Source organism: Empidonax traillii, unplaced genomic scaffold (genome assembly GCF_003031625.1).
Source record: "Empidonax traillii isolate 1590-97213 ecotype Southwest subspecies unplaced genomic scaffold, ASM303162v1 scaffold426:size1138770, whole genome shotgun sequence".
Lineage (NCBI taxonomy): Eukaryota > Metazoa > Chordata > Aves > Passeriformes > Tyrannidae > Empidonax > Empidonax traillii.
Genome location: NW_020955619.1, coordinates 609,125 through 624,708, shown reverse-complemented (window position 1 = coordinate 624,708; position 15,584 = coordinate 609,125). Strand labels below are relative to the sequence as shown.

Below are 15,584 nucleotides of genomic sequence, written 5' to 3'. Positions count from 1 at the left end.
GCTACCGCTTCCCTCTGGGTATGGCAGAACCAAAGGACAGCCGAGGGCTGCTCCTGGTTTCCCTGCTTATCCCCACTTATCCCATTTATCTCATTTATCCCATTTATCTATGCATTGCTGCCGAAACACGAGTGGGGTGTGCGGGGACACATCCCGTCACCGGCTGCGCTTTGCTCGGCGGATCCAAACCCAATCCTGTCCTGCCAGGAATCCTGAAATGCACAAACCGGCACCTTATTCCCAGTCCAGGTGCTGTTGGTCCGTGTGGTGGCAGTGCCCGACCTCCTGGGGGTCCTTCCCATGCAGGTGGGGTTTGGCTCGGCCGTGTCCCAGCAGGACCTGTCCTTGTCAACCTGTGAGGAGGGGGGTGAGTAACGTGTAGCTGTTCCTGTGCATTGCTGTCCTCCCTGATAACAAGGGTCCTTTAATCCCATGTATTTCTGAATCCCGGTTTTGTATTGGAATCGGCGGGATTTTTGTACTGTATGTCCGCGGGAGGGAATGATGCATCATGCACTTTTTTTTTTTACTTTTGTTTGTAAGAATGTCCTGAATATTTTATGTGCTTCTTGTGAGGAATAAAATAAAGGTTTTTTTTGTTTCCTTATGCAACGAGTTTTGCAGCTTTTTTTTTGGAGGCGGGCATTTCCCGATGCCAGTTTGCCGACTCCTTCCGTGCCTGAAGCTCAGGGCACAGAGTCATGGGGTGAGTTCAGTGGCTGAGGTAACACAGCCCTGGGCTCGCTGGTGTGGGCTTGGGAGGGTTTGGATCTCCTTCACCTCAGGGTGTCCCTGGTGGAGAGGTGGATCTCAGGTGTGGGAGCAGCTCTGCCTTGGTGAGGGGAAGCACCAGGGGCTGGAACTGGCTCTTTCCTGCCCTGGTGGAGGACAGGGACTCTGGCACAGAGCACTTGGCTGGGGGTCGAGGCCTTCCTGGATTTGCCCAGATGTGCTGACATGCTGGCAGGGGAAGGAAAACAGCAGGATCGTGTGCCTATGTGTGTGTGCAGCTCGTACACCCTGGGGTTAATTCTCTCCAGTGCTGAGCCACAGCAGTGCTGGGAAGCTCGTGCTGAGCTGGGAGCCCTGGAGCTCTGGATGGGGAGACAGCAGCTTCCCACTGGTGTGTCTGAGGTCCTGGGGCAGAGCTTGTCCCTGAGTCAGCGCCATTTTGGGGTCAGTTTGCTGTTGGCCCATTTAACTCACACATCCCTCCCTGCTCAGCTTGGCTTCCCGAAGACGGAGCCTCCCCACGGAGCTGTTCCCAGCTCCCGAGGTGGGTGCGGGAGGTTGTGTGAGGGACACCACAGGCCAGGAGCGCAGGATGGGCCAGAGGGTGCCTGGGCTGCTGGTGAGTCCCTGGGACTTTTCTTAGTCTTGTTTTGATTGAAAGTTGGTTCTTTTTGGAGCAGTTTGTTCCCTCCTGTTGTGATGTTGCTATGGCAAAACCAGGCAACATCTGGAGCAACACAACTTCCCTCTGGTGACCGTGGAGGGTTTATTTATAGCCCCGCTGGTGAGAGGAGATGCCTGAGCGTGGAGCTGCCCTGGGCAGGCCGTGGCAGGGGCAGCCTGGCAGTGGGTGCCCTCCTGGTTGGGAACTGGGGTGGTGGGAAGGCACAGGTTCCTCCTGCCTGGAGGAGCTGCAGGTGATACAGAGGTGGTACAGCTATCGGAAAGGAGCTGAGCGGTGTCTCCTCAAGGGCCCTCTGATGGGAAAAAGTTGGTTTGCTGGCAGCATTTCCCAGCTCTGTGTGGGGCTGGGTGGTGAGCAGATACTTCAGTGATGTTTTTGAGCAAAAGGATGAGGTTTGGCTCATGAGCGGTACAGGTTGTGTAGCACATGCAGAAGGCACAGGAAGGACTCCAGGGTTGCTGTTGCACTTGCCCAGCAGCAGTGACTGCAGCAGAGAAGCTCCTGCCCAGCAATGGTTCTCCTGCAGCCCCAGGGCGATGCCTCCCATGTCCCTTCCCTCTGGGCTGCGGCAGAGCAGCTGCACTTGGCCTCTGGATAGGTGGAAATGTAAATATTTTCCTCAGCAGAAGCTGCAGGTTGATGGTGCTGAGGACAGAGGAGCCGGTTCCTGCAGCGGGCACGGCCCGGGCTGCGCTGCCGGCTGCGTTTGCTCCGGCCTCGTTGCACATTCCCTAAAAGTCTCTTCCTCTCTCAGTTTGAAGGATGGGGCAGTGGCGACGCTGCAGCAGCTGCCATTGCCTTTTATGCAGAGGGTTCAGGAGCAGAACCATCAGAGCCATGTCACAGCTCCGAGAGTTCACTGCAACACCCGGGGCAGGCCCAAAGACCCAGCCGTGCTTGTTCCACACCAACCCTGGGCTCTGTGACCCCCATACAGGTCAAATCAAACCCACAAAGATACCCCCAAATCACGAGGGGTTGTGAGAAGCCTGGAGTGAATTTGGCTTTGCTGTGGGGAACTGAGGGCTTGAGGGGAAACACCTGAATTATTGATCAGATCATGGTGCCAACACTGAGTGAGTTCATCCCACTCAGGTGACAGGTTGGCTCTGGAATTCCTCACTCACACACCTCTCAGCACATCTTGCTCAGCATTCCTCTACCTGCCAGAACTGGTGCTGCTGTGTCCGCCTCATGCCAGAGCATTGGAAGCCCGGCTGCTGCTCCCAATCCCGCTGGGAATCGGTTGTGTTTCCTCTGGGCAGCCTTGGCAGGGATTTGAGACTTCCAGTGGTAACAAGTGGGGTTTTGTCTCGCTGCAGAGCAGCTCTGCAACGTGCATTGATAAAGAACTGTCCCCACGAGGGCCCTGGCTGGCTCCAGGCCGATAAGAGCTGGGATAACCGTCATCCCTCACTCCTTCCCCTCTCCAGCAGCCAGGACTGGCTCCTGAAATGGATCCTGGGACAAGGACGAGGTGGTGGCAGCGTGACCCACGCAGCCTGTGGGAGTGCTCAGAGGGCTGTCGGGGTCCCTGGGGGGTCTGGATGGAGGTGCTGGTAGGATTTTCCAGCCCTATGGAATATCAGGGGCTGCCTTTGGCCTGGGGCCAGCAGGCAGGTCCTGGGGGCTGTTTGCCAGCTCTTGGGGTAGCACTGGGGTAACTCAGCCCTGGCACCACAGAGGTGCCTCTGCAGGCGCCTCTTTGGGACCATCAGGTGTTTTCCAGCATCCCGCCTCGGGATGCTTCCCGGCTCGGGGAACCATAAAAGGCAAAGCTCTGGGGCAGTGGCTGAGCTGGGAGCTGGGCTGGGAGCCGGGCCGGGAGCCGCGGCTCGCTGCAATGCCAGGCATCCCGGCTGTGTACAAACGGATTAGAGCCCTCCAGCTCCCCGGCTCCAGCGCCTTCCGGAGCGTTATCCAAAGGGAGGAACGTTCTGCTCGGGGGGTTACTTAGAGAAATGCCCGGGCGTTAATAGGGATTTTTGATAAGTTGTGTTGGGGAGTCTCCGCAGGGACAGTTGTATCTGGGGCTGCCGTCGGGCTCCTGTTTATCTCGGGCGGGCTTTTTCTGTCTCAGCAATTCCCTTCGCAGTACCGTATTCCCGGGATCATTCCAGCCGCCCCGTCCCTGCCCCGCGTGCTCTGTGCAGGCGGCATCTCTCCCCCAGGCACTGGGAAGCAGCCCAAGGCAGCGCCACTTCCAAGGAAGGAGCGCTGGGGGAGCCGCTCCATGTCCCCGGGCGCAGGGCAGGGAGGCAGGGAGGAGAGCCAGGGGCACCGATGCGGCTTTCCAAGCTCTCCGCGAGACCCACGGGGAAGCTGCCGGAGGGGATCCTGGCCAGACGAGCCGCAGCAGACAACCTGGCTGTAAAGCCCTCTGGAAGCAGCAGGATCGGAGGGAAGCCAGGACTGCTGCACGGGACCGTGGGGAGCTGTGGCTGCAGGAGGTTGGGGAAAGGGGAGAATCCCTGGAGAAGGATGCAGAGGGGAAGCAAGTCCTGGCTGTGAAGTGCCATGGACCAGAAAATTAGCAGCTGGGGGGGTGCTTTTCCGGTTATCCAAGTGGGATATATCTGGGTAGGGACCAGCGCAGCATCAGCTGTGCCGGGTGCTGTGGCGCTCCGTCGTGCCAACGGGATGTTCCTCTCCTGGCCATGAGGCCAAGGAACGCCGGTTCACATGACCCAGGCTCCGACGCTAACTGCTGCCGTCTCTCCCTTAGCGGAGCAAGGAGAAGGCGGTGCCGACAGCCTGCCCAGACCCAAGGTGGGGAGAAATCTTGGCTGGCCACTCTCAAAGCACTTGGAACCAGGAATTACGGTGACGGAGCTGCCGGCCATGGAAGCCTCCACCTGGCAGTACTGTGGATATTTACGGGATGACACAAGTAAGAAGAGGGGGAGAGACTGCGCTGCTTCCCAGGGAGACTCCGCGGGAACACGCGAGGATTGTACACGGCGGCAGCTCGGCCAGGAGGGCCTGGGGAACAGGCTGGAGAGAGGGGACCTCCCCCGGCTCCGGAGCGACACCAGGGCACCTGCCAGGAGGTCGGAGATGAGCAGCAACGGGCAGAGAGGACTGCCGGGGGACCTGTGCCTGGAAGAGCATCCCATGTCTAAAGGGTGCAGGAGAGGGGAGGACAGAGAAGCCCCTCCGAAGGTGTATGAGATGGAGGTGGGGCCCAGGCCCACGGGCAGGACGGTGAGGCCAGTGGTTTACAGGCTGGAGGAGAGCGAGTACCGGCGCCTCATCCAGGAGGCAGAAGAAGAACCTGAGGAGGAATGGGAAGAGACAGAGGGCACGGCGCTTGTGATTCAGGAGGACTATGCAGGGGATGGGAAGGTGGCAAGTCCAAGCCTGAACAGGCTCAATTCTTTCCAAGGGGTCCTGAGGAGGCAGATGAGCCGTTCGGACTCGGAGAGCAGCATGGAGAGCAGGCAGGTGAACAAACTGAGCCTGAACTGCCCCTCGGAGAGGAACAAGCCCACGGTCCCCATCAGGTCCGACAGCTTTGAGCTCATGGATTACATCCTACAAAATAAACACGAGGCAGCAACATCTCTCTCCTACATCCCCAGGGACAGCAAGGCAGCCGAGAGCTTCAGGCCGGCACGGAGCTTCTCCCCCCAGCCCGAGGGAACGCCAGACCTGTGCCAGAATGGCCAGGCCAGCGAGGAGGATCCGGCCAGGAAGCATGAGCCAGAGAAGCAGGTAGCAAAGAGCCTGGACAGAATGGTCTCTGTGGTCCCAAATTATCCCTCAGCGGCCAGGGACACTGGGAGGCTTTCGAGACAGAGCAGCAGCCAGCTCCCGGGGAGCTGGGAGCAGTTGGGAGGGGAAGCTGACACAGGGATGCTCGATTCCTACATCCAGAAAAGAACCCCCCCGGCCCCTCCGGTCAGGACCCACAGCAAGGAGAGCCTGGCTCTGAGTATGAGCAAGGCTGTGGCGCTGACGGAGGCGCTGCTGGAGCCCTGCGGAGACGAGGCCAAGCCTGGCAATGAGCAGTGGGCAGCAGGCACTGAGCAGCTCCCGGGGGGCAGGACTGCGGGAGGAGGGGGCTCGGAGGAGCCGGAGCGGAAGGGGAGGAAGAGTCAGGAGGATGAGAACGTGCTGACAGTCGCCGACGCCAAGAAAACCTTCGAAAAGCCCAAGGCGCCAGAGGGGGCGGCGGCACCAGCAGCGCCCAAGAAAGGTGAGGAGTGAGGGCTCCTGGTTCTGCCCTGGGGGTCCTGGAGGGCACTGCGCTGGGGCTGGAGGGGAGGGGAGGTGGGAGCGGGGAGGTGGTCAGAAAATACCTGCCTGGATTAGCTGGGTAGACAGATGGGATGTGCTCAGGGCACATGGAATCTTGTAACGAGGCAGGATGGGAATTCAGGTGTTGGTTCAAAGCACTTTGTGAAGTGAAACTGTTTTGGAGAAAGATTTGCTTTGTCAGACTGTCCTGTATAGGAATAAGTACAATATACTGCTTTTTCAACAGCCACAGTGCAGCAGTGCCCATAGGATGCTCCCTCCCACTGCCATGTGGGATTACGTGCCTCAGTCTCTCCAGGCACTGGGCGAGCCAGTATAATTTTATTTTAGCTGTGGTATTAAAAAGGAGCATTATTTTCTTTAAGTTCTTTTTCTCCTGCACTGTGACTTCACTGAATAAGCCTTTCAGGAGAATGACATCAACTTGGAAAGCCTTTCACTGAAAAAATACAGATAAGTGAACTCTGTTGAAGTTTTCCCGGTAAAACAGCCGTTCTGCAGAAACGGGGAAGGACAGAAATGAGTGTTTGTGTGAGAGAGTGGATCCTGCAAGGAGCCACCCGACCCACGCTGCTTAACTCGCATCTTCTGTTCAGTGACAATCTGCAATTGTGCATTTCCTTATAAGGGAAAATAAGTGGTTTTTAAGGCACAGGAAATCTATGGTGGCTTTGAACTAGTGGTGTGTTTGCTTGAAAAAATAGGTGTGATTATCCCACGGCACCAGGCACGTTGTGCTGTCGGTTGCTGTCGCGACACTGGGGCAGAGCAGGAACGTTGCCACGGTTTGTGTGTCAGGGATAACAGAATCCCTGCAGGGATGACAAACAGGTCCTGTCCCCTCAGAAGGCAGCTGAGGACATGTTGTCATTCTCCCAGTGTAAAGAAATAGGGTTGAGAGGTGTTTGTCACTGCAAACTCTCTGTGCTGGGCTCTGGGCACAGGGCAGGGGTGGGGTTGGTGTTGTCCCAGTGTCTGGACCTCTGCTGCTCCTGGGTGGGAATTGTCTGATATCAGTGGCACAGCTGATCTGGAGTGTTCCCATCAGCCACACTGGGATGTTTGATCAGCCCATCTTTCCCCGGAATGGAAGGAGCAGGTGGATGCAATGGATGCAATGGGTGGTTTGGCAGATATAAGGAATTAACTCCATCCCCAGGGCAATATTGGCCTCAGTAAATCCCTCCTGGCACCTCCTTGTTCTCCAGAAGAAACAAGGATGGAGGGTTGAGACAATATTTCAATTCTGAACTGTGAAAATGTTGCAGTAAAAAATAAGAGAACCACAAAATGTTTCAGGTTGGGAGGCCCCTCAAGGTTCATCTCGTTCCACCCCCTGCCATGGGCAGGGACACCTTCCACAAGAGCAGGAAGAAGAGCAGAAACAGCTTCTCATTTTGCTCTGTCCAAGACAGCCTGTTGGGGTTTTAAAAAGCTGTTTCAAACATTTCTCTTCCCAAATCTCAAACACAAACACCTCGCCTGTATTTACCCTGACATGATTCCTTTCTTATACCTCTGATTTTTCCAGCGCCTTTGGTCCAACTTGATCCTAGACAGCAGGGAGAGAAACAGAAGGAGATGGCAAAAGGATTCCAAAGTGGTTGAATAATGAGGTCTGTGCTCAGTGCCCAGGAAACCCAGCACCCAGCCCCGGCTCCTTCCCTACCTGCCTGATTTTTTGCTGCCATTCAGGATTTCAGAATGATAGGAAGCATCAATCCCAAGATTCTCATATTGTAAATAAAATACAGTTTGCTGGGGTTTTTTTCTTTTTTCTCTTTCTCTCTCTTTTTTTTTTTTTTTAATTTTTTTTTGCTTTTTATGTTCTGCTTTCTTGTCTCTCTCCTCCTTGTTAATCATCCAGAGATGGCAACAAAGGAAATCCCATCTGTTGCAAGTAATTGCTTTGGTTTTATTTGGTGGCCCAACATTTTAATTAGGTATTGGGACTTACCTCCCCTTCACTGCAAAAATAGGAAAGAAATGAAAATGTATTTTAAAGTCCTGTCTAATGATGGAGAAAAATACATGAGGAAATAGAAATTGAAATTAGAGGTTTCCTTTTGCTGTAAAAGGACTCTTTTGGGTGCCTTTCTTACAGCTGAGTTGGGAGGGATGTGTTTGACATCAATATTAGTGCACAAAATGTGTGAGAGTGGGTAGATGCAGTAATAGATGTGCTTGATGAAATCTATTGTAAATCATTAATAACAATGGCATAAATTATTAACGCCCATCCTGGCCTAATGTTCTCTCATTCCTTATCCATCTCCAGCATCTCCCAGCCATTCCAGGCAGCACAGACACGATGTCAGCGCAGGCCCTCGCTCACTATGGCAGATTTTATCACCCTTTGGGGAGGGGGGGTTGGGATATGACCCCAACTTTGGGGTCTGGAAGTAGCTCAGTTGATGGTTCCACGTCACACAGAGCTGGGAATAAAGCTCAGGGGTGCTGGCTCCCAAGCCTCTGCTTTAATCCAGGTTTTCCTCTCTCCTTGCCCACGAGCTCAGATTCACTCTCCTTCACTTCTCCCTTCCTGCCTGTTGTTTTAAAATATCTCCTGGAACATTTTGTTTTCCTTATCTTCATTCCCTAATTCTATAGCTCCCCTTTCTGGCCAAGGACTGAATAAGGCCAATCCAAAGGGATTTTGCTTTCCCTCTCTCTCCAGACAAACACTTTGCAGGAGCTGAGAGACACTTCCCTGGGCAAATCCCCTCGTTGAGACCGAATCGATTTGCCATTATCAGGAGCAGTTCCGTGGTGGCTCTTAGGACAAATTCATCTTGGCAGCTGCTCAACAGTTGATGGTCTTTGAAATGTCTTTTAAAAACCAGGATTGGGACTGGTTTCATAAAGCTGCCCCTGGAACTCGCTCCCTGCCCACAGACACCGAGGAAAAGAGACAGAAAAAAAGCAAATTAATGTTAAAAGTAAATCTAATTCCACACAGGGAGAATAGCTTGGGGTGGGTTTGTCATTGTAATCAGTGCAGATCTCACAGAATCCCAGAATCCCAGAGTGGGTTGGATTGGAAGGGACCTTAAAGAACACCTCATTCCAACCTCCTGCCATGGGCAGGGAACGTTTCCCTGCATTAAAAGCACTAAATTCCAGTAATATTAAATGAAAGGTAAGATCACATTACTGATTCCAGTGGGAGCAGCTCTGCCTAATGCTGCTGAGTCTGGCCTTGGGTATCTAATGATGGGATGAGATCCCTAAATGACAGGAGCTGTGAAAGAGAAATATAAAAGAAATACTCAAATTTTGGGTGGGAGAGCCTAGTGCTTCCTGTTAAACAAATATTACAATAAAGTAAATATAGTAATAAATGCAATAGTAAAGTAAATATAATAATAAATTCAAAAGGCTTCAGGAAATAGACAAAAGAAGGACATAAAACTCCTTGAAAAGCTGTATAAATTGGACACCAGGTCCAAACTCTCCTGTCTGGCATATTTTGCGTGACTTACAAGTTAAGCTGCAAAATAACAGGACTTTAAAGTGTTGATCTCCCTAAACCCTCCCTAAGCCGTTTCCCTCCATTCAGAATATATTTAGCAATGAGGATTTCAGCAAACTGAGACATTCAGGATAAATTCATCCCTCAAAAGACTTTCCTGCTTCCACCGACGGGGTTTGATGCCCATCTGGGGTTGCTCAGAGATTCCAAATGGCTGAAGACATCAAGATTTCACCTTAAAAGAGATGCTTCAGGTGTTTCTTCACCTCTCCTAACTCCAACCGGCACCTTGGCGAGGGGGCCTGTGGGACACGCCAAATGTGGTGCTTATGAAACACATCAGGAGCAAACCAGGGTGATTTCTTGCAGGGATGGAATTGATGCATATTTGCAGGAAGCTAAATTTAGCCACTGACATAAGTTTCAGAGGTGGAGTCTGTAGCCACGGTGCTGTTTCCGTATAAAGGCTGTGAGATACTTTGCAGCAATCCTGCAGTGCCGGAGCCGAGGGGAAAATATGTGGGATGGCTAAAACTGGGGAAATGGAGTCTTTGAAATGTAATAACCAGGTGTGTTGGTACTGATAAAATGGGATAAACCTTGCTGTGTGGCTCTTTGGAGCTGCAGTATTTGGTAATAGGGTATTTTCCTTCAGAAAAATTAGGATTTGTGGCATATTTTGACAAGTTGTTGGGCTTGCAGCACTCTAGGTATCATTTAAACTGTTTGTGAGGATGGTTTTATTCAGCTGAAGTGACGAAGATTAGCGGTGACAGTGGAATCAAAGAGTTTGTGTAAAACCTGAGCTGTTCCTACTGTTTGTTGGAGACTTCAGCCCAAAATTCATGTACCTGGTACGGTTGAGATTTAAGTAGCTCATTAGTCCAGGTGAGGGCCTGGGTGATCTTTGCAGCATTTCCATCCAGGTGTTTTAGGAAGCGGTGGCAAAAGTTCCACAGGGGTCATTTCCACCTCACTCCATCCTTATTGACTCTTCCAGCACCGTGTCATCCATCCCTGCAGGATCCACCATTCCGGTGGCAGTTGTTGAGAGGATTAGGCTTCAATCAGATTTCTCAGGGCAAATTTCACTTGGTGCCCTCTGTATGTCACTTTCCTTTTAGCTGGAGGCTGAAAGTCTTCCTTCAGTTCCTCTTTTGAGCTGTTGGGTGGTGCTGGGTGCTGCTGCCCTCACTCTTGTTTTCCAGCCCAGGGAAAAAGCATCACCTGGTACACGATTAAAATATAATTTTTTATAAAATTTCAAGCCACACACACAGGTTTGAGGCTCCTAATAAACGAGGGACGGGCAGTCAGGGATCTCAGCTCAATCACTGACTCATTGTGACCTTCAGCGCGTCACATACGTACGTGGAAAATGTGAATCACGCCCCAAACCCACTGACTTGGGGTTACCTGCAGCTCTGCTCCCAGGCTGCCAAACTGCTTTTGTTTTCTTCTTTTTTAGCTTGAACACGATTGTTTGAGGAAGGAGGGTGGTGTCAGTGTGCTGGGCTGGCGTTCAGAAGGAAGCTATTAATTAATTTCACGGTGCCGTGGGCAGGGATGCAGCGTTGCCACTCTAATCTCTGGGTGTATCATTTTATTATCGAGGTGTTGCTCGGTCAGTAAGAGAGGCTTTCCTGCTTACTGAATCAGTGGTTTAACTAGTGTCAAAGTTTAACATGTGTGGGATAACATTTGTTTAATCTGTAGCTACTGATGTTTCCATCAGCTGTGACAATTACCAGCAAGACTGAGACAAACGTATCTCCCTTAGGTTTTTGAAATGTTTCAACACCAAGATCTTACTGGGGGGTAGTTCATGGTCCTGTCACAGCTTCATGGGGGAAGAGGAGGGTTCTCAGCTCATCTCCTCATGACATGTATTCCTCCAAATTCTGAAGGATTAGAAAGGCAATTAGAGGGGTGCCACTGCCCTGAACCATCACACACACACCCCCCCCCTTTAAGTACCAAACCACATGCAAATGAATGCGCAAACATTGGCCAGAACGTATGAGGAAGCTCAAGGAGTTTTTGGTTTTGGCCATGTATGGTAACACTGAGTGTTGTGGGCTCTGCTCGTGGTTGTTCACCCGCTCCTCAGGCTCCCCGAGGCACCGAACGATTCCGAGTGTGGTGTTACCTGTGAGCACCCAGGTGTGCGCTGCCAAGTGCTCACCCTGCCGTGACCTGTCAGAGCAGCCCAGGTACAAACCCTACACCACACAGCACAGCATCCCCAGATGGTCCTTACTCTGAGTGCAACGGGGAGAACCTTTATTTTCAAGCTGCTGCTCTGGGTGTCTTGTTGAAGTGTGATTTTTAGCGAGGGTTTCGCTTCGCAGTCTTTAGCCGGGGGCTTTTGACACCGTCCTTTTCTCACAACAGCCACAGCGAGTCGGTGTGACAAAATGAGGGGAGGAGGTTGTTTTTCTGTGGGCCTGCAGGTTCCCCTCAGTGTTCCCTCTGAGGACACCAGGCTCTGATCGCTCAGGGACACATGGCCGGTCCCTCGGAAGGGACATGACTGGACCCTCAGGGAGGCTGATCCCTCAGGGATGACAGAACTGGTCCCTCAGGGAGGACATGCCCAATCCCTCAGGGCAGGCATGACCGGTTCCTGAGGGAAGACATGACCGATACCTTAGGGGGGACACGGCCAGTCCCTGAGAGGGGGACACGCCTGGTCCCTCAGGGATAACACGGCTGGTCCCTCAAGGATGACAGGACCGGTCTCTTGGGGGGGGGACACGCCTGGTTCCTCTCGAAGATCCCCTATGACCTCTCTTCCCCTCCCTCCCCGCCGAGGGGCGGCGGGGCGGGGCCTAAGAGCGCGCGACAGCGCGTGGCGGCTATCGCAGCATCGCCATTGGCCGGTCGGGCCGCCACTCACCCCGCTGCCCCGCCCCGTTCCCCCCGCCGAGAGGCGGGAGCAGGCGGTGCCTGCGCCGAGGGGCCGTGTCCCGCAGGGGGCGTGGCCTCGGTGTGGGCGTGTCCCCTCGGCCGCGCTGCCCCGCCCAGCCCCGCGGCGCTCAGTCGGGCGGCGGCGGCGGGCGGAGGAGGAGGCGGAGGCGGCGGCTCCGCCGGGCTGAGGAGCGGACGCAGGAGGCAGCTCGGCATCGCGGTGCGGCTCGGGGGCGGTGAGGGCGGGCGGGCGGCTCCGGGGAGGAGCGGCGCTGCGGCGAGCGGGGGGGTTGGCGGGAGGGAGGCGCGGTGCCCGCGGGAGGGCGGCGGGCAGGGCGGGGGTCCAGCCGGCCGGGCGGGCCCTTCCCGCGCGGGGCCGGCGGGCGCTCCGTGAGGCGGTGGCCGCTGTCAGCGCGGGGCCCGCGGCGGGAGCGCCCTCCCCGCACCGCCCCTGCCCCGGCCGCTCCCCGCTCCCTCCTTATTAGGCAGCGGCGCGGGGTCGCCGCCGCATCCGCATCCGGCCGGGGCCGCCGGGCAGGGCAAGCCCGGGGCGGGGCGGCGGCGCCGGGCGCTCCCGCCGCGCACCTGATGCCGCGGCGGGGACGGCGCTGGGGGGCTTTTGTTCCTCACGTTTGCCCTTGTTTGTTTTTTTGCCCCCTCCGCCTTGCCTCTCTTCCTCCCGGCGATGCAGCAGCCGCTCGGTGCCACCGGCGTGTGCCGCCCCCGGAGCGCCCGTGCCCGCCGAGCACCGAGGCGGAGGACAAAAGATGAGCGCCCCGATGCGGGGTTAGTTTGGAGGTGTTTTCCGTAGGCTCTCGTGGAGCAGGTCCTGGTCACGCCGTTATTAGTGGCTCTTTCGAGGCTGTTCAGGAGATGCGTGGAGTCCCTGGCCTGTGTGACATGTCATGGGATCATCAGAGAATCCCGGAATGGTTTGGGTTGGAAAGGACCTTACCGAGCATCTCATCCCACCCCCCGCCGTGGGGGGCTTTGTTTTCCTGTGCAGGAAGCCACATTGTTTAACAGTGATATGCCAAAGATGGGATTTAAAGGTTAGTCCTCACCTGTGCTTTGTGAAATTCCCAGTCCCTCTACTCAAGGCACCTGGGAAGGTGCTGGACACACGGGAAGGTGTCTGACACCACCACGCAGAGGTGCAGCTGTAGGACCCCCAGCCAGACAATGTGGTGCTGTGACTGACTGACTGCACAGCAGACAGGTCTAAAAAATATATATATATTTAAAAAAAAAAAAAAAAAGGCAGTGAAAGCTGCCTGGAAACAAAACTGATTGATGCCGTTTTATGGTTGAGGATAAGTGATATATACATTAGGGTTGGGGGTTTTTTATAGCTGGAGTTGGTCTGAGCACATCTGTTCAGCCTGTTCCTGGAGATGCGTGTGGGAGCAAGAGCAAGGATGGTGGCAAAATAGGAGAGGGGCACTCTGAACGCACCAGGCTGGGGCTGATTTGTCAGTTTGCAGCTGAATTTCCCCATTCTGGTTTAATTTTCGGCCAGGCTGTACCCAAATTACCCGGCACCACCCTCTCCCTCCGTGTTCCTCCAGGAGCAGTTGCGTGAGGGAGGCTCTGGAGTGTGGGAAAATGGTGTGAATGGCACAGTGTGTCCTGGGAGAAGCGTGTGGGGATGTGGAGAAAGCAGCGGGTGTTTTGTGCGGGAGGCAGGACAGGGGATATTCCATTTTCATTTGAATAACAAGCCTTGAATCATCTTTTCTGCTCAGGGGGGAGAAAACAGATGGCTTTGCACTCCCCGAGACGTTTCATTGCAGCTAATAGTGATGTTTGCTAAAGACTGTGTACACAAAGGTAGATCAAATATTGTTGTGGCACTGTGTGTTTATTTTGGCTATATGTGGGGGTTTTTGTATTTTCAGTAGCCCCGGTAAGACCTGACCCACTCAGGGAGCATTTGCTTGGTGTTTGTTTTAATCCAGCACTTCATAACAGTAATTTTTCAATGGTCACTTGTAGCCTTTTATCCAGATTGCTTTAATCAGCATTTGTGTTCTCTGTTGGCATTGCTGTGTCTTCTCCCGAGCTGTCTTTTCAAACACCGTCGGATTTTTTCAAGTGAAATCTTCATGCTTATTGCATCTGTCACTTCTGGGACTCACTCCAAGCGAAAGGCAGGGATTCAGTTTAATGGCAATGAGGAGGAATGTGCAGAAGGGGGAAATATCAGCTTTTCCCTGGGTGATGCAGCACAGGGCACTGGGCTCTGCCCTCGGTGGCTGCTCCATCCATCACATCCACGGCCAATATTGGACTTCACCGACGGCTTCGTCACACGGCTCATTAAAGCACAACATTGTGCCGTGATGGGAAGAGGATTTATGATGCTAGCTTTAATTTGGTGATCAATTCTGAGGAATATCACTCGTGTGCCAGCTTCCTATTTTGAAGACATGAGCAAAACACTTCCTGGCCTGGGTTTGCAGCTCGGTGAGGTCATCAGAGCACCACTCCCTGGGCCAGGAATGTCCTCTCGGGCAAGCTCACAGGCACATTTTCACTTGACTTTTAAAGTCTTGCTTTATTTGTTTTGATTTTGCTTTACTGAGGCTTTTGTGATAATCTCAGCCCTTCTCTGAGGATGTGTTGGAACAGAAACTCACTGAGGATTTGAAGTGCCCCAGTTTAAGCCTTTACAGGGCATATGAACAAGATTAAATGGCTGTGTTCTCTTCTAGCTCTTTCCCTGTGGTCTCCCCTGCTTAATATTTTTGGGTTGGTGTGTATTCTGGTGGTGAACTCTGAAATTACTCTGATTAGAAACTGCTTAGAGCTTCAGTTTAGTCACCCTGGTCCCCGAGCCGCCTGTGAAAAGTCAGACTGTTGGTGGCTTTAGGCTGACAGGATGTGAACTGCTGGGGTTTTGTCACGTTATGCACAGTTGCAGGTGCTGGTGGGGTGAAAGCCAAGTCAAAACTGAGCAGAAAAAGGCTTAGCTTAGCTGAGTGACTCAGGAAAGCAGCACTGAAAGTCCATTTTTCTGGATGTGTTGGATACACCAGTGTGGTTGGGAATTGTTCACTGGGCCCTTTCTTTTTATCTGCAAATAGGATTGCTTTGTTCTGATTTTCCTCCTGTGAGTAAGTCTACAAAAAATGGATTATTTGTTTCTTTTTGAGGTTATAATTGTTCAGCACGTGACTTCTTGTGGGGGTTTTATCATCTAAAACCACACATAGACCTGTAAAATGCCAGTGTGACACTGAACTGCTTTTCAGGGCTGGTCCTTGGAGGAGCAAGCTGGAGAGGATCCTGATGGAATACACCAACCATTAGTTGTATCACCATCCCCTAGTTGTGTATGTGCCTGCCTGGGTTTGTGTAGGGACTATAAATCCAGTCAGAATTAATGGCTGGATGTGGATGAAGTACCTATGAAGCAGGAGACTGTTGGGCAAGTGGATAATTTTACCCCTCTCCCGTGTAATTCCTGATGTCAATAAAACAGGGGTGATCCCTTGGAGCAAACAAACCTAACAAGTCCCAAAG

The 15,584-nt window shown here is 53.3% G+C and overlaps 1 protein-coding gene across 1 annotated transcript in view; it reads left to right on the top strand.

Annotated features, from left to right (window-relative positions):
• The first annotated feature begins 12,182 nt into the window (after window positions 1-12,182).
• The window catches only part of CORO1C (coronin 1C), a 40,321-nt gene continuing 36,919 nt past the window's right edge, over window positions 12,183-15,584 (top strand). Inside the window, exon 1 of the mRNA XM_027894335.1 lies at window positions 12,183-12,279. The gene's annotated coding sequence lies outside the window, so the exon portion shown is untranslated. The remainder of the gene's footprint in view (window positions 12,280-15,584) is intronic.